This window comes from Cherax quadricarinatus, chromosome 27, assembly GCF_038502225.1.
Source record: "Cherax quadricarinatus isolate ZL_2023a chromosome 27, ASM3850222v1, whole genome shotgun sequence".
Classification (NCBI taxonomy): domain Eukaryota; kingdom Metazoa; phylum Arthropoda; class Malacostraca; order Decapoda; family Parastacidae; genus Cherax; species Cherax quadricarinatus.
The window spans coordinates 25,002,498-25,025,519 of record NC_091318.1 but is presented as its reverse complement, the minus strand read 5'-3'; the positions used below and the strand labels follow the sequence as shown (position 1 = coordinate 25,025,519).

General features: G+C 41.4%; 1 protein-coding gene and 1 non-coding gene across 3 annotated transcripts in view; one reads left to right on the top strand and one right to left on the bottom strand.

Annotated features, from left to right (window-relative positions):
• LOC128691137 (ras GTPase-activating protein raskol) overlaps window positions 1-23,022 on the top strand; it is a 791,339-nt gene that overhangs the window by 141,611 nt on the left and 626,706 nt on the right. The window lies entirely within an intron of this gene.
• On the bottom strand, window positions 11,331-11,403 carry TRNAV-AAC (transfer RNA valine (anticodon AAC)). Its single transcript has one exon. It is a non-coding gene; the product is annotated as a tRNA-Val (tRNA).

The window sequence follows — 23,022 nt, the reverse complement described above, 5'->3', positions numbered from 1 at the left end:
CTTATCAGTGTATATACCACGAGAAATATGCAACTGTATATACCCTCATGAAAAAAGCTTCTCGGTGTATTAAACTAATACAAATCTCTGTGTACAGAGATTTGTATTACAGATCTCTAAGTATATACGCATCAGTGTATATACTTTGAAAAAATACACCTTTCGGTTTATATTTCCTGAGAAATACACACCTCACTATATACAGGATGGTATGATGGTACGATAAAGGTCAAGCAGGAGCTGGCAGCATTCCATCACGTGACTAGCTCGTCATTCATCCTGTGCTGCCAGACGCACTTTTTTGTTTTGCCTCACCATGGCCGAAGAAGAAAAACAAAACAGTAATGACTTCCGCAGACAATAATGTCATTACCACACTAAGTAAAGGCTTTAGCTTCGTCTTTCCTCATTTTTATTAATTAATAAATGTATGTCTTGCCCTTGCTGCCAAATTGAATTTTAAATTGATTTTGATGAAGTGGTTGTGTCCTCGCTGCCAGCCGTATGTCCGACTCTCTGGTCACTCTGTTCTCCAATAACTCATTCTTACATATAGATAAACGTTCAGATTTGAACTTTTTGAGGTTTTCCACTCGGTCGTTTCGCTGCCAGACGTGTTACATTCTGTTTTTTTTTCTAATTTATGGTTGAATATGTTTAAATACAGTTTTTTTTTATCTAGGTTTAACCAAACCCTACTCAAGGATATATAGTTCTCTGAAACATAAGCAGGCAGGAGCACTGAAGCAGGCTTACTGGCCCATGCTAGGCAGGTCCAAGTCACCTATTAGTGATAGTCACACTTCCTTTGGACTTCCTAATCAACAGGTTGTTTCTGCTAGCGACCTCAATGTAGCCATCACAGCCTGTCTGTTCTAACACTTCTTCCAGGAACTGGTCCAGTTTCCTCATGAAAACTTTTCATTTAACACAAGAACACGGAAATGAAGGACGACTGCGATCGTCTTACTGATCCATGCTAGGCACGTCCAGCTAACACTCATTCTTCTACCTTTCTAACCTATATTTGAAACTAGCCCAAGTACTTGCCTCAGTAACGATTCCGTGGAGTTTATTCCACTATTCTGTAACTCTACTCCCCTCAAGGAAGGTTCCTTCATGTTGGTGAGGGGCTCTTGATTTAGGGAAATGGATCTGTGCTCCAGTTCCCCGAATTAAGCCTGAATGCCTTCCACATCCCCCCCAGGCGCTGTATAATCCTCCGGGTTTAGCGCTTCCCCCTTAATAATAATAATAATAATAATGTAACTCTACTGCCCAACCAGTACTTCACTATATCTTTTCTAAATCTGAATTTGTCCAATTTGAATTCATTGTTGCAACTCCTGTCTTGTTATATATTTTCTACGTGATATATCATTTTTATTCCTATTTTCCATTTGTACACTTCAGTTCTCCCCCTCCCCCTCCCCCTCCCTCTACATAATTCTACGTCTTTCAAGAGGGTACAGATTCAATACTTTCAGATTAGTTACAGTGATATTTATTAGAGGTGCTGGTAGAAGGCTGTGTGTGTGTGTGTTTATCTGGAGATCTGGAGAGAGTTCCGGGGGTCAACGCCCCCGCGGCCCGGTCTGTGACCAGGCCTCCTTAGGTCAGTGTCCCAGGATGCGACCCACACCAGTCGACTAACACCCAGGTACCCATTTTACTGATGGGGAACATAGACAACAGGTGGAAAGAAACACGTCCAATGTTTCTACTCTGGCTGGGAATCGAACCCAGGCTCTCACCGTGTGAAGCGAGAGCGTTAACCACCAGGCCACCAGTCGAGTGTATTCTTCTCATCAACTTGTGTGTGTGTGTGTGTGTGTGTGTGTGTGTGTGCGTGTGTGTGTGTGTGTGTGTGTGTGTGTGCATTTCTTGCTGGTGTGAAGACGTATTATTTCCTGTGAAATCTGCATTCCTTCAGTTCACTACACACTCGTATTATTGGCAATCTCTTCATACCATTATATTATTATTATTATTATTATTATTATTATTATTATTATTATTAAACTCGTGGGGTCATAAAACGCCTAGGAATTGAGAGGGGTTTACCTACTGTGTCTACTGTGGATTCTGGGAGAGGAAGTACTCAGAGTTGATCCATTGAAGGGGTAAGGTGGCTCCATTTCCTTGGATCAGAAGCCCTCCATCAATAGTAGTAGTAATAGTAGCAGCAGTTACCATCTTTGAAAGACTCGTGTCCAGTACACTTGGCTTGTAGTGTGTGTGTGTAAGGTTACCTGTTTACCAACGTAAGGTTGCAGGGAAGCTGACGTGTAATAGTTAAATAACAAAAAAAGGCACAATACCGTGACTTTGTAAATGGTGCAAGTCGGACCGAAACGTCGTCGTAAGCTCCTCTCTTCTATGTGCGGGTTATTTGTGTGTGTATTAGTTGTCATATTTAGAGTTGAATCCCCGTTTGGAGTCAGTATTTGCATTATTTTCTTGAATATGCAATTAGTCATTTTGTCCTTTTGTGATTTTGTTGTGTGTAATTGCCTATTTTGTCTTATAATCACCTATTTTACTATGTAAGTACCTATTTTCATTTGCAGTAATATATCGCATACCTTATGTGCTCCGTCTTATTCTTGCCGAATAAGGTAAGCGAAAGTTTGTGTATGCAATAATTTCGTAAAAATCATTCTAAACCTAACGAAAAAAATATATTTCATTGTGTTTGTTTATTATTAAATTATTGTAAACTTATCTAAAATATATTTAGTTGGATTAGGCTAAATTAAATTGCGCTTGTTATAATAAGGTTAGGAAGTTTTCTAAGGTTCTTTTGGTATAAAATTATTAATTTTACATTAACATAAATTAAAAAAATATATCTTTAATAACATAGGAGAATTTTTTTAGAAAGGAGTTAATGTTAAATGAGTTCTTTCTAATTGACCAGTTTTACCTATTCGGCACAACATACACACACGCACATACACATATTCCCATGATTTTGGCACACTGTTCCTATCTCTTTCTTTTTTCCATCCATCAAGTACTGGTTATGTAGAAATATTCTTAAGTGTGACTTTATCACTGCTAGTTACGTAGTTTAAATTTATGGCATCTTATTCTCCCTTTTCTTGTCCTCGAGAATTACTCCTGAACTCTTTTATTCACTTTCTTTTATGTGTTTATGTTATTTGGTCTTGTTCCCTTCCCTTTTTTTCAATTTTATGTGTCTGTATGTTGTTATCTAATCTTCTCCCCTCCTTTTCTTACATTATTTTGTGTTAATATGTTATTTCGTATTTTTTCCCTCCTTTTTTACATAATTTTTATTGTTATCTGATCTTCTCCCATCTTTAACATCCTTGCATGTGTTAATATGTTATCTGATTTTCTCCCCCCCCCTCTTTATCACATTGTTTTATTCTTAAGCTATATATGCAGTTATTCTAGTTTCCTTTTCAGTATTCCAACAAGGACATTTCCATTGTCTTTAATATTTCTTTATAATTTACATTTCTTCATTTTAAAAGGTATTTTTGGCATCTCTGATTTTTTTACGTAGTTTTTTTTTAGTTGCGAACACCATACAGTGGCAGTATATTCCTGGTCTGGCATTTTATGCAACATGCAACATTTCACAAGCCATGTATTTAACGGCTATTCAAAAATTATGCGGTGTGTACCTTTTATAAGCGTGCATGTGGACACGTCTTTATACACCTGCTGTTGCTGTTCACCCAGCAGTAAATAGGCACCTCAATGTCTGTCCCCTGTTATGGGCGGCATCCTGGGGGGTGGTAGCATACCTTAGTGCGTCTCTTGCTGTATAGTCCTTGTGGCTTAGCGCTTCTTTTTGATTATAATAATAATAATAGTGCGTCTCTTTGAAATGAAATGAGATTGGATACCAGCTCTTAGCGTGTATAATAGCTGAGGTAGAATACCGGCTCTTAGCCTTTATAAGAGCTTAGGTAGGATGCCAACTCTTAGCATGTATAAGAACTGAAGTAGAATACCAGCTCTTAGCCTGTAAAACCAGCAGTATAAAACTATACTTCCTAAACTATACTTCCGGAAACAATACACAAGAGTGAGGAAGACATGTCACCAAGATGCTGGTGTGGTGGTGACCTTGCTGGAAATGGAACTAGGTGAGTGTGTCGACCCTGGACACAAAGTGTGACTTGCTTATTTAGCCAGAAGTGTCGCTTGCTTATGTAGACAGAAGGCGCATCTGTTTTGGTCTTACTAGAGAGGAGGAGAGAACTAAGTTAAGAATACCTGGTATCCAAGGTAGACTGACGGACTGACCACTCACTCAGTTTTTTAGTGTGTGTGTGAGAGAGAGAGAGAGAAAGAGAGAAAGAAAGAAATAGAAAAGCTCCCAAAACATCATTATGGAAAAAACGCACACAACAGTAACATCAGTAACGGTAGAAATAAAAGCAGCAGCAGCAGTAGCAACAGCAGGAACATATACAGCAACTGCAAAAAACAACAGAAGAGCTAGCAACAGCAGTGAAGCAGCAGTAACAAGAGTAGTAGAAGCAGCAGCAACAAGAGCAGTGGAAGCAGCAGCAGCAACAGCAGTAGAAGCAGCAGCAACAACAGCAGCAGCAGATAAAATCAGGCAGTAGAGAGCAGGGGGTTAGAAGGTCAGCACATGGAAGGCAGCAGAGGTGAAGAAGAAGGGAGGGAGGAAGAGGGAATAGGTAGATGAAAGCCTCCTCACCTTGCACACCTGGCTTGAGACCTGCTATGGCCAGGTGAAATTAATCAGGCAGCATCATCTCTCTCTCTCTCCCTCTACACGCTGCCTCGAATGTAAAGTACTTATCAAAATTCACAACTTGCCTACGAACTTATACACTTTATTAGTAGTATAAGTTAAGGAACTAGAAGTAATATTGATAGTAATGTTAGTGATAGGTGCAGTATAAGGCAGGTTACTAGAAGCACTGGTGATAGTAATAGTGATGGTAGGTGCAGTAAATACCAGGGTGTTCGAAAAGAAACCTAACCCACGGAGAATGCATATATTATTCTAAGCCATTGTTTTTCTGTTTCATGGGTAGCTGACGTCTGGAGTATGACCACCAAGATTCCACACCTTAGCCCACCTGATTTCTTTTTATGTTTTTTTTTAAGAACACTGTGCATTTAAATCATCCTCATATTCTGGAAGAGTTACAGGCTAACATATATATACTTAATGACCAATATATTTAACGTATTCGGAATTTACTTTTAAATATGCATTCTCTATTGGTTCCTCTCATTTCGAGCCCCCTGTAGTATCTACCTACCTTGAGGTTATTCCGGGGGTCAACGCCCCCGCGGCCCGATCCATGATCAGGCTATCTGGTGGATCAGGGCCTGATTAACAAGGCTGTTACTGCTGGCCGCACGTAGTCCAACGTACGAACCACAGCCCGGCTGATCCGGCACCGACTTTAGGTATCTGTCCAGCTCCTTGTTGAAGACAACCAGGGGTCTATTGATAATTCCCCTTATGGCTGGTGGGAGGCTGTTGAACAGTCTTGGTCCCCGGACACTTATTGTGTTTTCTCCTAGTGTACCAATGGCGCCCCTACTTTTCACTGGGGGTATGTTGCATTGCCTGCCAAGTCTTTTGCTTTCGTAGGGAGTGATTTCTATTTGCAGATTAGGGGCCAGTCCCTCCAGGATCTTCCAGGTGTAGATTATGATGCATCTCGCCTGCGCTCCAGTGAGTACAAGTCAAGTGCTTCCAAGCGTTCCCAGTATAAATAAAGGTACTAATAGAATTAGTAATATTAATAGTGGTAGCTTCAGTAGTATAAGTTAAGGTAGTAGTTAAGAAAAGGGCAGTAATAATAGTGATAGTAGTAATATTAGTGGAATTTGCAGTAGCATTATAAGTCAGATTAGTAATTGTGATGGGTGTAATATTTTTAGTAATAATTGCAGCAGTAGTAATAGTTATAGAATGTGATCGGCATCTTCATTGTCAAGTGTTTGTGTGTGTGTGTGTGTGTGTGTGTGTGTGTGTGTGTGTGTGTGTATATATATATGTGTGTGTGTGTGTGTGTGTGTGTGTGTGTGTGTCGTGCCAAATATGTAAAACTGGTCAATTAGCAAGAACTCATTTAAAATTAAGTCTTTTCTAAAATTTTCTCTTATAAGTTTATAGATATATTTTTTTGATTAATATTAATGTAAAAAAAATTAATTTTGCACCAAAAGGAACTTAGAAAACTTACCTAACCTTATTAAAACAAGAACAATTTATTTTAGCCTAACTCAACTAAATATATTTTAGATTTGTTTACAATAATTTAATACTAAACAAACACAGTGAAATATATTTTTTTCGTTAGGTCCAGAATGATTTTTGGCGAAATTATTGCATACACAAATTTTAGCTTGTCGTATATGGCAAGATGAGCGTTGCTATTTAAGCCAAGATCGCAAGTTCTGCCTATTCGGCACGACATATATATATATATATATATATATATATATATATATATTATATATATATTATATATATATATTATATATATATATTATATATATATAAAAGGGGTCCACCTCTGGTGTAAATTGTGGGACCCATAGCCTCGGAGAAGTGGATAAAAAGGCTTCAAGGAAGAATATTTGGATTTTTAGTATATATTTTTTTTACCAATAGGAATATATTATTACATAATATGGTATATATATATATATATATATATATATATATATATATATATATATATATATATATATATATATATATATATATATATATATGCATCCATGAGCAAGTGGTTTTTAGCAAATAGAGTATTTTTTATTCGCATTATCATGAACTGGAGGGAGGAGAGAGCCATCGGCTTTACTCTCAGCAGGTCATACAGGAGCTGCAGCAGTAACTGAGACAAGAGCTTTGTTTTCTCAGCAGATAACCTCAGTGCACATCGACATGTCTTCTGGTACTCGTGCTCCCATGGTACGTTCTCTCTTATCACCAGTGTTCTCACGCTGACTTTAATGATGATGTTTCTGTCTTACATCCGGTCAACTGGTATATTTTACTGTCATATTTTTAATCTAGCTCTTCATTCTGTTGAAGCACTGAGGCAGAACGGTAGTAAAGTACGTGAGAGAGAGAGAGAGAGAGAGAGAGAGAGAGAGAGAGAGAGAGAGAGAGAGAGAGAGAGAGAGTATATATACGGATAAATGTGAAAAAGTCTTTGAGACAAACAAAAGTACCGTGTGTTACCCGGCCTTATGCATCACTGGATTTGCACCTTCCTGGATTTCACTGTAGAAAGTGAAGAAGAGGGAGTCCTTTTCTCTAGGAAACCTCGAAGTTATTAAGAAACCTTCAGAACAAGGTGAGGGACGACTGCAAGAATTCAGTAAGTTGACGACGGAGCAGAATCTGGTACGGCTCTGTTCTGAAGATGTTTGTGTTGACGTTGCTGAATGTCTTTCAGTCTTATGTTTGCAAGATAAGCCTGCGCTGCCGATTCTAGTCTCCTTATGTACACTTCAGGGTACACGTGAGGAGTAATGGATAGTCTACAGCCATTTTCTTTAACTTTATCTTGAAGTTTATTTTCCCCTAGGTGGTGCTCTGTATCGTAGCTTCGTAACTTTGAATGTTTTGGGGTTCAATTCCATTAACAAGTCTGAAGTTAGTCCTCATTTTATGGCAGCTTATTGTTATTATCACGTCGGTAATGTGCACTTGAAACAACATGGGGCCCAGTACTCACGCTTGCGGGGACTCCACTAGTGACTGTGTAAATAACATTTATATTATCCGGTCTTGCATCTCTTCTTGAAGTAGTCTTCTCAGAGGCACCGTATCAAAATCTTTCGTACAATTTAATGTATCATACGTCTCTATGGTTTGAAAAGTACAGCTTTAAATTTATAAATCAATGTTGTTGCTACGTGAGAAAATTTGTTGTTTCTAAATGTACAACGGCGCCTTTTTCTTATGTTGTCTATCAATTTATATGTTATACTCATTAGGGATACTGGTTTATAGTTCAGGGCTTTTTACCTATTTATACCTCTGGTCGATTCCAGGGATCATCGCCCCTGCTGCCTGGTCCCAGAGCAGGTTTTCTGGTTGATGGCTTGATCATTCGGGCTGTTGGTGCTAGCAGCACTACATTGATATTTATGTGTTACCCTCCAGACGTGTGGTGTTTCACACACAACTTTATATGTAAAGATCTGAGTGAGTTAACATGCATAGTACTTGTCTCCATCTCTTAAAACTGCTGGTAATATTCTGTCTGGGTCTACTATCTCTGATGTGTCTAGTTTCACCAGGAGGCTTTGTGTTTACCGATTAGTAGTTTCTGTGTTTAATACTTTCACTTTATTTGTCCTCCAGTCTTACTCTACTACTGGGCCTTGCTCATTTGTAAATACTACAGTTTATTATTGGGCTCATTGCATAAATCCATCTCATTTCCCCACCAATGTGCCTCCCTACCCTTCTTTTTATTTCATTACTGTCACCTGGTGTAACTGATGCAATTTTGGCTCTGTATTTGCCTTAGCCGCGGTGTTCAATTTAAATTATTTTTCAGGTTTCCTGCAGTATTTTCTATTCTCATTATTTTGGCATCATCCCAAAGGATCCTGTTCTCTGTCATTGAGTTTGTTCTTATTGTGACATAAGAGAAAGGACGCAGTAAAAAAAAATTATATATTTTCTTTTCATGTAATTTTATATTGCTGATTTTTTTCATTAATAGCTAAAATGAAAATTTCATGCTTTATATTATTAGCTTATGTACGTAGGTAGGATGTAACAACTCCACCTCTCATTGTGCTCCCTGTTAGAAAGGTTTGATTGGCTGCCAGCATTTGCAAACAACCTGCCCGCTTGTGAAGCAGTTCGTGCTAGTCTCGAGCTGGTATCAGTAACTTGATGTGAGATCTACAGGCCTGCTTCTCCCTCTCACTTCTCCTCGTTGAGGAAATATCTCCTCTCTCTGCTCTGTCAGCTCATGTTTTTGGTTGAGGATGTCTCCTTCGGTGAGCCGGGCATATTTTTCAAACTCTGTGTAACTCTGTTCACAAAGCATTATTTAGGCTTAGTGATATTTGACGTTTTCATAGGTTGTGTCGTGAGAGACTATATCTCTGTTCCCCAGTTCAACTCTCGACCTACATGGTTTTGGCATCAGCGCACAGTCGTGGTCAAGAATTTGGAATTGCTGAACTCAGTTTCATTAATAAGGGAGTTTTGTGCCTTCATGAGGATTTGCTGATGGTCACCCAGTTTAGGGTAGTTTTTGTCTCCTTGTTTTCCTGCCTGATGCTGTGCTGTTCACTGCTGCTTTGAACATTGCTGCTGTTTGGCGAATGTGTCGTCATATTGTTCAGGTTGAGAAGTTAGTTTATTTAGGGACTTAGTGTTGTCAGTCATATTCTATGTCTAGTCAGGTGTTACTGAGCACTTACCGAGCATTACTGAACACACACACACACACACACACACACACACACCGTGTTCCACTGCGTGGAATAGACAGGGTGGACAAAGACAGGATGTTCCAGAGATGGGACACAGAAACAAGGGGTCACAATTGGAAGCTGAAGACTCAGATGAGTCAAAGGGATGTTAGGAAGTATTTCTTCGGGCACAGAGTTGTTAGGAAGTGGAATAGTCTGGCAAGCGATGTAGTGAAGGCAGGAACCATACATAGTTTTAATACGAGGTATGATAAAGCTCATGGAGCAGGGAGAGGGAGGACCCAGTAGCGGTGAGTGAAACGGCGGGGCCAGAAGCTGAGTCTCGATCACTGCAACCAGAATTAGGTGAGTACACACACACACACACACACACACAATTACTTATTAATGATTAAATTTCATGGCAATGTACCTGCTGGTACATATTAAGAGTATTTAAGTGTACATTATATTAATGTTCCCATTTCTTCATATACTTATATCTGCAGATTAAGAATAAGAAGTATTCCAAAATGTAATAAGATATGCTACAAGATTTGTGTAAGTGTTTATCTCCTTTATTATTCAATTTCTATCTACTGTAAAGATTACCACCTAAACACCTTTGTTAATAAAGATCTCAACTTTTATTTAGTTGGTTTGTATTCATCTAGTTGTAATCCCAAAGCGCTATTGAGAAGCCACATAATTTTACAGGATAACTGGACTAGAATGCAATCTGACAAACTGTTACAAAACCAGATGCTAGAGGAAGATCAGTAAGTCGACCTAGTATTCTCTGGAGATAGTATCTTCACTTAATAGATGTCGCATTTTGTAACAGTTCTCCACTTTTTTTTTCACGCACTTCCCAGTAGCTTTTAATTATTTCTTTGCGGGTTGGTTACTTATTTACATTCGCTTTTTTGCACGTCCGGCTGAATTAATTTTCTAATCACTGTTGCTGACTGTCTTCTAAATTTAACGTCAGAAAATCTTTGATGCCTTTATAATCAGCTTCTCTATACATCAATGCTCTGGTTTCTCATCTCTCGTTTTCTTTAGTTTCATTTCTGACAAGCAGCTCTGGTTCTTGCCTTGGACGCCATATGCAATTTTTTCTTTTACTGCCCAGAGGTATGTGTGGAGGTATGCTTCTTGTTTCATCTCTCTCTTGCCTCTTTTCCCCGTTCCTCCACACCAACAAAACACCTTCCCTAGCCACTGAACCCACAGTGAAAGTCTTGACAATATCCTCATCGCCCTAGTGAAGTCTTCCAGCTCAGACTGACACATCTCATTACCTGCTGTACGAAACCTATTCTGTGTGATGGACTGCGACAGGGAAACATACCTTGGTTTTGTGCTCACTGTGTAAAATAAAGTTCCCGTTATGTAAAATAAAGTTCTCTCTATAAAAAGAAATATAGAGTAGAATTATTTTAATAATTATAGGGAGGCGCTAAACCCACAGGGGTCATACAGTGCTTCGGAGTGGTAGGTAATGAGTTTTAATATGACCAAAAGGGTAGCTTTCACTCCTGGGATCAAGAGCCCGTCACCAGAATGAAGGCACCCGCCTCCCCTTGAAGGATGTAGAGTAGCACCTCACTTCTCACCTACCCAGCCTTCTGCAATAACAAATAGTCTCCCACAGGAAACAAAAATCTTTCCTTCGGACTCCCTCCACCTCACCCCCGTCTTTCCCTCCCCACAAGAAAATACTCATTGAATTTATTATCACTATTTTACACAGTCTCCCAGGACGTGTTGTGGCTGCCGAATTGTATGAATTATCTAGGACGAAGATTTGTGTGTGTGTGTGTGTACTCGCCTATTTATGGCTGTAGGGATCGATTCACAGCTCCTGGCCCAGCGTCTTCGCTGGTCGCTGCTAGGAAAAACACTGTGCTCACCAGGGCTCGAACCTGGGACCTTCTGTGTGTTAGACAGATGTGATAACCACTACACCATGAGCACTTGTGTGCATGTGTATGTGTACGTCTTTTAATTTTACTGCTACTTCTCTTTCCCTTCCCCTCTCTCCCATTTCCCCTCGTTACTCAAGTTTCCAGTTACTAAGGGTCGTTCGTTTATGTAACTGGCGTCTTATTTCTGGTGTTTGTTTATGTATGGGATCGAGGGGTGAGGCAGATGGTGTGGGAGGGGACAAGAGGGAAGCAGAGGATAGGGAAGTGAGGGTGGAGGAGACACGAGGGGAGTAGAGGGCAGCAGAAGAGCGACAAGGGGAGAGGAGAAAAAAAGAGAGATGAGGATGGGTATGTAAGGGATCGAAAGAGAAACAGGCTTGCGATTGGAAAGAAGAGGAGGGAGTGAGCAGGAAAAGTAATGAAATGGACTGAAGGAAAGGGAATAGAAATAGAACGATATAATAGAAGAAAGATACGTAGATGTGGGTGTTAAGCAAGAGAATCCAGAGGTTACTACTGTTGTCACACTACTGTATTACTGTTGTCACACTACTGTATTACTGTTGTCAGTCGTTGTATTACTGTTGTCAGTCACTTGTATTATTGTTATCAGTCACTGTTGTATTACTGTTGTCAGTCACTGTTGTATTACTGTTGTCAGTCACTGTTGTATTACTGTTGTCAGTCACTGTTGTATTACTGTTGTCTTTCACCTGTACTACTGTTGTCAGTCATTTTGTATTACTGTTATCGGTCACTGTTGTATTACTGTTGTCTTTCACTATTGTTTTACTATTGTCGGTCACTGTTGTATTACTGTTGTCAATCACTGTTGTATTACTGTTTTTGGTCACTGTTGTAATACTGTTGTCATACACTGTTGTATTACTATTGTCAATTACTATTGTATTACTGTTGTCAGTCACTATTGTTTTACCTTTTCCAGTCATTATTATATTGCTGTTGCAGGAGTCAACATTGATACATTTATTGAGTTTTCTCAAGCTTCCTCCTGAAGTCTTCGAAATTTGTTCCGGTAATGTTTCTGATATTTTCTCTTTGAGTGGTGAATAGTCTGGGACCACGGATGTTCTCGTATTGTACCCATGGCTCCTCTGATTTTATCTGGGTTGCACATTTTCTCCCATATCTCTCCCTCCAGTATATTGTTAAGGCAGTGTGCAGAGATTTGGGACTAGTAATTTCCACGTATATTTTATCTTGTGTCTCTATCCTCCGCTGTACTTCAGCTGTTATTTGCTACTTCATTTGACACTAACAACGCTGTGTGTACATCACTTTTCGTTTCTCAAAGAATTCAGCTATCTGCTTTGAGTAGTTAACAAGGAGGTTCACTGGAAAAACCTGGAGCCACATGAGGACCAGAAACATGGAGGGCTACGATGCTAGAGGCGGTACTAGAAATCTTCATGCACCAACATGTTAGGGACACAACCAGAGAGAGAGGGAGGATGAACCAGCAAGACTGGACCTCGTATTCACCTTGTAATGCAATATTTGCTTATTATTTTGGGCATGTAGTCTCTCTCTCATATTCTCAAATTTACTCATGGAGAAGTAGGTATGGTGTACTGTTTAGGTTGATAAATGTAAGGTAAAAAGATACATTTAGTCTTTCCTCTCTTACCTGTGGATAGCCTTGTCCGGCTGTTTTTGTTTCTTTTTTTGTGCGTGCTACGCCATCTGGTCCTTGAGGTGTTTATCAGCGATGGAAGTCTTGATAAACGTGGCCATTAGCATATAGTACAGTCTCATCCTTCTTCCACTGCTTCTTTTTTCTTTCTCTGGCGTTACATAAAATTTGCCTGTATATATATATATATATATTAAAGTGTGTGTATTCATCTACACGTGGTTGCAGATGTGTGTGTGTGTGTGTGTTTGTACACAGAAAACTCAAGAGGAAATAGCTTGATGCCTTTCAGTACGTAACTTACGTCAGAAGTTAGGACATTCAATGAATTAGTTTAGGATTAGATAAGAATCAAGGAGAAATAATTGTCAGGTGTAAAGTGGTATATAAACCTTTTATAAGTGTTTCCTCTGTTTTCTTCTCTCTTTCCTCTAACATTCTTTACCTTTTTTCCCCTCGCTTCCCTATTTCTCCCTCTACCTTTCTCCTCCTTCTCTTCCTCCCTCTAGCTGTCCTGGCTTTTCATTTCCCCTCCCCTCCCGTGAGTGGAGGCGTGAAGGATGCATCACAAAGATGACTTCAACAAGCGTGCAAGATGAAGTCACCGCCACTGGGGTAACTTTGTAATGACTGCAGGTGTGCAGGTGTGTCTCACTTCTCACCCTCTTCTACTCTGATCTTTGCTTCCCTTGCTCTTCTCCTACTCCTCTCCCCTCTTCTTTCATCCTCTCACTGTCTCATCATTGTCTCTTTCCATCTACCTCTATCCTCTCCTTTAATGTTTCTCTTCATCTTATTTTCTCCAGGGACACCAGTGGCAGTAAGTCATATTGTTTGACTTTAATGGCTTATCTTAGGGTAAATCTGCATAGTTTGTTCTTTATGTACCCACAACACCTGTGTGTCCTCGGCACCACTTTAAAAAAATATATGCTATGTACACAATACCTAATTAAAATTGATTCCACTCCTCACTTATTTTCTTCTCCCACTTTTTCTCCTCTCTTCACATAATTTCTTCTTTTCCCTCTTTCCTTACCTACTTCTAATATATTACTTCTTCGTTACACTCATACTGTTGCTGCCACTAGCAGCAACGGCCCGGTTGGCCGAGCGGCCAGCAGGAAAGCCTGGCTTCAGGCAGGCCAGCGAGGAGTGGAACTCGTGAAACAGGTTACAGGTATGTCTCAGGTATGACCCCCATGGTGGAATGTTTGACGATATCCTCATGAGCATATTGAAGTCTGCCAGCCCAGCTTGACACACGACCTCGTGTATACAACCCGTACTGTGTCATGGAATATGACAGGGAAACAGTTAGCTTTTGATCAAGTTGTATATCAAATGAGCGATTTCAAATGCAAATCAACCACCGGGGGGGGGGGGGATGGAAAACCAGCTCAAGGCACTTTTTACGTTGAATCCAATTCTTTTTCAAGAGCTCTGTTATAGAAAATCGGAAAAGTAACCAGCGACTAAAACGTAAAAAGAAGAAAATAGTTTTTCTTCTTTTTCAGGTTACCCTGAATATGTAAATATATATATATATATATATATATATATATATATATATATATATATATATATATATATATATATATATATATATATATATATATATATATATATACATAATGATTTGCTGACTTGTGTTCAAGATGGAATTTGGTAAGCTCCTGAAGTCACTTCCTGATCAGCCGAGCTGTGATGCATACGTCGGTGTGCGTGCGGCCAGCACCAACAGCCCGGTTATTCAGGACTGTTCTGGGATCGGTGACCCCAGGAATGGACTGTGTATAACCCGAAGGTGGACCGATCCACGAGGATGCTTCCAGGGGAAGGTGGGGGGAGGAAATAAGGGTGAGGAGGCAAGGTGGAGCGGAGTTATGGGTGGGTGACTCGTCCTTGATGGGGAGGGGAGGGAGATAACTGAAGAACAGGGAGTTTTTATTAAGGTAATAGAGGTAGGGGAGAATAGAGGAAGATGCGAGGGAGGGTTGATTGATGTAGAGCTCGTCATGGTGTTTGGGAGGGAGGGAGGGAGCAGGAGATGAAAAGTAATTGAGGGAGGGAGGGTAAACGGGGGGAAGAAACGATGATTTTTACAACAAAACTATCATCAATTTTACGAATTCCTTAACGCCGTTGTTTACACCAAAAACTTCTTCTCACCCCCTGACACCACCACCACCTCTCTTTCTCTCTCTCTCTCTCTCTGTCTCTCTCTCTCTCTCTCTCTCTCTCTCTCTCTCTCTCTCTCTCTCTCTCTCTCTCTCTCTCTCTCTCTCTCTCTCTCTCTCTCTCTCTCTCTCTCTCTCACACGCACACACACACACACACACACACACACACACACACACGACCCCCGCAACCACAACTAGGTGAGTACACACTGTCTCTCTACGAGGCGTAGAAGTGTGTTGTGCATTCAGGTAGGATTAGTTGCACACGTACACATACGTGTGTGTGAGCATACGACAGCTTGTACACACGTAGCCATGGGTATACGGACATGCATATAGATATCTCCCTGGGCACACCTACGTCTTTGTGTGGGCATGTGGGCTCCCTGACACTCACTGGACATCCTCAGGGTGGAGATAGTGACCTAGGGATAAGTATATTTCCTTGTTTAACACCATCTATCCCCTTGATAAGGGATGGGAGAGAGGGGGAAGGATAGGGATGGGAAGGAGGGGGAATATCAGGGATGGGAAGGAGGAGGAAGATCAGGTATGGGAGGTAGGAAGAAGATCAGGGATGGGAGGTAGGAGGAATATCAGGGATGGGAGGGAGGAGGAATATCAGGGATGGGAAGGAGGAGGAAGATCAGGGATGGGAGGGAGGAGGAAGATAAGAGATGGGAGGTAGGAGGAAGATCAGGTATGGGGGAAGGGAGAAGATCAGGGATGGGGAAGATCGGGGTTGGCAGGAAGGGAGAAGATCAGGGATGATAGGAAGGGGGAAGATCAGGGATGGCAGAAAGGGAAGATCAGGAATGTCATTTAGATTATGCTGCACAGTTCTGGTCACCGTATTACAGAATGGATATAAATGCACTGGAAAACATACAGAGGAGGATGACAAAGTTGACTCCGTGTATCAGAAATCTTTCCTATGAGGATAGACTGAGGGCCCTGAATCTGCACTCTCTAGAAAGACGTAGAATTAAGGGGGATGTGATCGAGGCGTATAAATGGAAAACAGGAATAAATAAAGGGGATGTAAATAACGTGCTAAAAATATCTAGCTAGCACGTATAAGTTCTGTCAAGCACCTTAACTACTGGGAACGCTTGGAAGCACTTGACTTGTACTCGTTGGAACGCAGGAGGGAGAGATATATCATAATCTACACTTGGAAAATCTTGGAAGGAATGGTCCCAAATCTGCACACAGAAATCACTCCCTACGAAAGTAAAAGACTGGGCAGGCGATGCAAAATGCCGCCAATAAAAAGTAGGGGCGCCATTGGTACACTAAGAGAAAACACCATAAGTGTCCGGGGCCCAAAACTGTTCAACAGCCTCCCATCAAGCATTAGGGGAATTACCAATAAACCCCTGGCTGCCTTCAAGAGAGAGCTGGACAGATACCTAAAGTCAGTGCCGGATCAGCCGGGCTGTGGCTCGTACGTTGGACTGCGTGCGGCCAGCAGTAACAGCCTAGTTGATCAGGCCCTGATCCATCGGGAGGCCTGGTCGTGGACCGGGTCGCGGGGGCGTTGATCCCCGGAATAATCTCCAGGTAACCTCCAGGTAAGGCAGGATCCACAGCAGTGATTTCATGTTGGAAAAATTCAGATTCAGGAAGGATATAGGAAAGCGCTGGTATGGTAATAGAGTTGTGGATGAGTGGGAAAAACTCTCGAGCAGCGTCTTATAAGCTAAAACGTTGTGTAGTTTTAAAAATAGGTTAGATAAACACGTGAGTGGGTGTTGGTGGGTGTGAGTTGAACCTGACTAGCTTGTGCTTGTAGGTCTGATGCCGTGCTCCTTCCTTAAGTGGATGTGACCTGGACTTGACTAGGTTGAGTCAGTGGCACAAAGCGGGTAGGCGACTTGGACCTGCCTCGCATGGCCCAGTAGGCCTGCTGCAGTCTTCATTCTTTCTTATGTTCTTAAAATCAGGGATGGGAGGGAGGGGAAAATCAGGGATGGTATTGTCGGAGAGGATGGGAGGTATTGTTTTCTATTTAGTAAAATTTGATACATAAACAGTGTGCTGATGCACTACTGTAGTAGTTACAAAGTGGGAACACAAGCTATGTTTTTCCTCTCATATTCCATCACACAGGATGAGTCACACAAGTGTTGAAATGTGTCAGTTTGAGCTGGCAGGCTTTAGTAGGGCAATGAGGATATTGTCAGGTATTCTTTTAAAGGTTCATCGGCTATGGCAGCTTCAAAGGTTTCTTTCCAGCAGAGCTGGAGTTACTATCACTTGAGAATTACCATCTCGAGAATTTTGGTAACGTGCACCGTAGTAATGATGGAGGTGATACAGCGTAGTGGTAGAGTATGGTGATACAGCATGGTGGTGGTACAGTATGTTGGTGGTGGTGGTGCAGTATCGTGGTGGTGGTGGAGGGCCGCGGCCAGTCAGGCCATTTGCTTACATAAACATTGGTGGTCTTGTTTACTTAGTTGTTCAATTGGTGTTTGGTTCCGACTCAGGCGATGGACCCTTCCCCCACCTCTATAACTTCTCACCCCTCATATCCTACCCCACCCCAATAACTCTCACCCTTCCCAACCCCCATGCGTTCTTCCTTCTTTGTCCTGTTTCCTGACGAACCTTACCTAACCTAGCCTAACCTTCCTCCCCGTCTCGCTCACTCTACTCTTCCTCCACACCCTCTCACTCTACTCTTCGCTACTCCCCCTTACTCACTCTACTCTTCTTCACACCCTTCACTCTCCACTCTCTGTCTCCTCCCATTCTTCAGCCCTTCTTGCCATCCTCTGATGGGCGGCAGACTACACCCTGAATGTTGAACATATGTTTATGTACTTGTGTTGAGGGATATATATGTGTATGTATGCATGTACAGACTCAAGAAATCGTAATGACACGATTGCAAATAAACCACGGAACGGGTGGGGCTTGAACCCGCGGCAAGTGAGCCGTAAAACTCCAGGCCAGTGCGTAAGCCACTGGGCCAGCCCGCTACAAAAAGATTCATCCAGCTAGGTATGTTTATATACTGTGACCACAAATGCAAGTTTTTTTTGGGCTTACTCACTGGCCTGGAGTTTTACGACTCACTTGCCGCGAGTTCAAGCCCCTCCCATACAATGGGTTATGTATGTACTGTAGATATGTCTGCATGTATGTAATTATCTTTGTAATTAGTTATTTGTAGTTACAGGAGCAGAGCTATATTAATTTTTCCCATCTTCAATACGTTGTTTATCATATACAACAGTTTTATAAAATTTCCAATAGTTAAGGCATTTACTACCTCATCGTTTTATTCATTCCATTGATGAACGACGCTGCGATAAAAATATATCAAATATTTCTTCGTTTCAACATTATCATCAATTTATAACTGTAGCCACTTGTTATTCCTGTTGCAGGTGTTGTCTTTATTTTTTCATGTCATTTTATGACCTTGTATGTGGTTATCGTATGACCTTGTATGTGGTTATCGTATGACCTTGTATGTGGTTATCGTATGACCTTGTATGTGGTTATCGTATGACCTTGTATGTGGTTATCGTATGACCTTGTATGTGGTTATCTTTTTTTTTCCTCCTGTCTACCAGCGTAACCATCTTTATTATGTTTTCTGTCTTTCATCACAACTCGTGTGTTTGTTAAGTTCTGGTAGTCATTGCATACCAGAGTTGCTTATTCCAACTTTGTTCTGATGTATGTTGTAAACAGCTCATTATTAGCATTTCTCCATCCATACATTTGCAAACTATTTTATAGTTTGCCAGCATAGCATATTTCTAATGTGTATGTGTGTGTTGTGTATATATATATATATCTCAGTAGTAGTATCAGTTCCTAGTAACCAGTTACCAGTAACCAGTGTACCAGTAGATGACTCACTACCAACCGTCTGTGTGAATCATTGACTGTATTCATATTGCTGCTGACCATAGCAGGATTTCAAACACCCTCACCCGTAGGCACTCATGGGTCAGTCAAGATAGGGAGCAGAGAGAGGCAGGTCGGCTGTTGGCGCTTTCCATACTTCCTGTCATATATTATACGTACTACCAGCCTACGTGAGTATTCTTACCCCATCCACGTTATCGAAAACCCACATGACAAATGGTGGCACCGGTGTGGGCGTGGATTTAAGGGTATTTCAGATGTTAGAAGACTGTGGGTTGCCAGCAGGTCAGAGGTGAACCGTCTCAGCCACCTCCAGCTCCAGCCTGCAAGCCTGTTGCAGCCGTTTTTCAAGCTTCCTGGCTTAGTTCGTGTGCTAATTGCTTCAATCTCCGAGGGGTTGACCCGGATTTTGCAATTAAGCCAGCCAAGCCAGACTGTGGAAGTGAAGCCTGCCTCAGCCTACCATCCAGCCTGTCTCCTGCCATCTCTAGTTTGTATTAGTTGTATGTCGGGACGACATACGTTAGCGTCGCCGAGCTCTCAGTAGTAGTACCAGTTCCTAGTAACCAGTTACCAGTAACCAGTGTACCAGTAGATGACTCACTACCAACCGTCTGTGTGAATCATTGACTGTATTCATATTGCTGCTGACCATAGCAGGATTTCAAACACCCTCACCCGTAGGCACTCATGGGTCAGTCAAGATAGGGAGCAGAGAGAGGCAGGTCGGCTGTTGGCGCTTTCCATACTTCCCGTTATATATTATACGTACTACCAGCCTACGTGAGTATTCTTACCCCATCCACGTTATCGAAAACCCACATGACACACACACACATATATATATAATGTATGTATGTATATATATATAATGTATATATACTCACCTATTTGTACTCACTTATTTGTGGTTGCAAGGGTCGAATCATAGCTCCTGGCCCCACCTTTTCACTGGCCGCTACTCGGTCACTCATCCCGCTCAGTGAGCTTTGTCATACCTCTTCTTAAAACTATGTATGCATCCTGTATCTGCTACATCATTATCCAGGCTATTCCACTTCCTGACAAATCTGTGACTGAAGAAATGCTTCCTTACATCCCCGTGGTTCATCTGAGTCTTCAACTTCCAACTGTGACCCCTTGTTGCTGTGTCCCATCTCTGGAACATCCTGTCTCTATCCACCTTGTCGATTCCTCTCAGTATTTTATATGTTTTTATCGTATCATCCCTATCTCTCCTGTCTTCCAGTGTCGTCAAGTCGATTTCCCTCTCCTCATAGGACATACCCCTTAGTTCCGGGACTAGTCTTGTTGCAAACCTTTGCACTTTCTCTAGGTGAGGTGTCCAATCTGACGCTACATACTCCAATATGGGCCTAACGTACACAGTGTACAGGGTCCTGAATGACTCCTTATTTAGATGTCGGAATGCTGTTCTTGGGTTTGCCAGGCACCCGTATGCTGCAGCAGTTATTTGGATGATGTGCTCCTCAGATGTTCCCGGTGTTATACTCACCCCAAGATCCTTTTTCTTGAGTGAGGTTTGTAGGTTCTATCCCCCTAGACTGTACTCCGTCTTTGGTCTTCTTCGTCCTTCCCCAATTTTCATGACTTTGCACTTGGTGGGGTTGAACTCCTGGAGCCAGTTGCTAGACCAGTCCTGCAGCCTATCCAGATCCCTCTGTAGTTCTGCCTGGTCCTCGTCCGCTCGAATTCTTCTCATCAACTTCACATCATCTGCAAACAAGGACACTTCGGTATCTATTCCTTCCGTTATGTCGTTCATAAATACCAGAAACAGGCACCGATCCTAGAATTGATCCCTGTGGCACCCCGTTCGTTACAGGCGCCCCCTCTGACACCTCGCCACGTACCATGACTCACTGTCTTCCTGACAGGTATTCCCTGATCTATTGCAGTCCCTTCCCTGTTATCCCTGCCTGGTCCTCCAGCTTTTGCAGTAATCTCTTGTGTGGAACTGTGTCAGACGCCTTCTTACAGTCCAAGAAAATTCAGTCTACCCACCCCTCTCTCTGTCTTACTGCCGTCACCCTGTCATAGAACTCCAGTGGGTTTGTGAAGCAGGAGTTCCCGTCCGTGATATCGTGCTGGCTGTCGTTGATAAACTGTTTAAGTGTGTGTGTGTGTGTGTTACGTATGCACTTTTATAGTGGTACATTTGTATTCGTATACTCGTAAAAGTATTTACCTAGCGGAGTCTGCCGGAGTTGACAGGGTGGTTTGTGTGTGTGTATACTGACCAAGTTGCACTCTACAAAGCATTCCTGTGGAGTCGTATTGCAGTTCCTGCTTTACCTAGGATCCAATTTCTAATCAGAATTGCTATCTAAACTGTATTTTAAGAGAAAATAAAGTAAAATCTAAATATTTTGTACGAAAGACAGATCTTTATACTTGGCAATACATTCACGTGTTTTTACTTCGGACAATAATGAAGAACAATATTTGTTCCAGAAATAGCGAAACATTGTCCCGATAAAAGCTGGGTCTATAGCATGTCTATTTTTCACTGCTCCAACTGAATAGATTCGATAAACTCTTCAGTACTATCATCTACTCTGTAGTTTGTTTGTACTATGTTAATTTATCTTGCTAGATGCACACATTTACTGATGACATACTCCATGATATCTTCTGGGTTCTCTGCACTCACTTGCCAGCAAGTTTCACCTTGCCACAGTAGACGCTAAACCCACCCGGGTCATACAGCGCCAAGGTAATGTAGACCAGAATTTTAATAACTTTGGACATAAGTAATATTATAACAATGAAAGAATTGTCAAAATTATTTTTGTAGCACTTGTCTGCGCTTGGCTAAGTTGTTAATAACAGTATTATATATGCAGTTAAACATGTTCAGCTGAGTGTACCCACTGTATTTGGGAGCGTCCCTAAGTTCATTTAGTTTTTTTTTTCATACTTTCATACTAGAAATATTGGTGGACATCACTAGGAAGTTCCCCTGATCATGTTATATCCTGACAACACAACTTCTCTTCTGGGGCGCGAGGAGTTACTAACACATCAACACGGCAGTTCAGTTATATAACCTTAGGTTATAACGTCATGTGCAGCAGCAGCGGGCATTGTTTACCAGCACACTAGTGTATGCTTCAATGATCCTCATACACCGTGAGTAAACACTGTTGGTCTTGTTTGCCGTTATGTAACGTGCAGCGGTGGTCAGTGCCACCAACACCATCACCAACTCAACCATTAGCACTGTCACCAACACAAGCACCACTAATACTACACCATTACTAACACCATTATTATGACTGTCACCACCACAACCACTGTGATTGTGGTGGTGACAGTCACTAGCACCACCACAACCACCACCAGTACGTCACCATTACTATTACCGGATCACTACTTCCCTTCCTGTTAACATCACCGTAAACACATGTTACATTAAGTTGCGTTATAATTCCTCATGTCTCTATATTCTTTTACAGAATATAGAAGTATATCTTTAAACGTATAAGAGAAAATTTTAGAAAGACTTAATTTTAAATGAGTTCTTGCTAATTGACCAATTTTTACCTATTCGGCACGACATATATATTAAACTTACATTTGGTCATGTAATACCTTTGTGAAATTAGAAGCATTTTCGTCAGTAAACATTTTGAGAGAATTTGTCTCATTGTGTGAAGAATGTGTGTTGTGTCATTGTACTTGTGTGTGTGTTAGTTATTATCTAGCGTCATTGTACTTGTGTGTGTGTTAGTTATTATCTAGCGTCATTGTACTTGTGTGTGTGTTAGTTATTATCTAGCTTGTGTTTGCTGCTTGAGTCGTCGTTCCTGTACCCGCTTCTTACTGAGTAACGACTGGCTTTATTGATTCTTGACCACCAGGTTTATATCATGCTCAGTCTTGAAGCAATGTACGATATAAGATGCCCAGCCACCAGGGA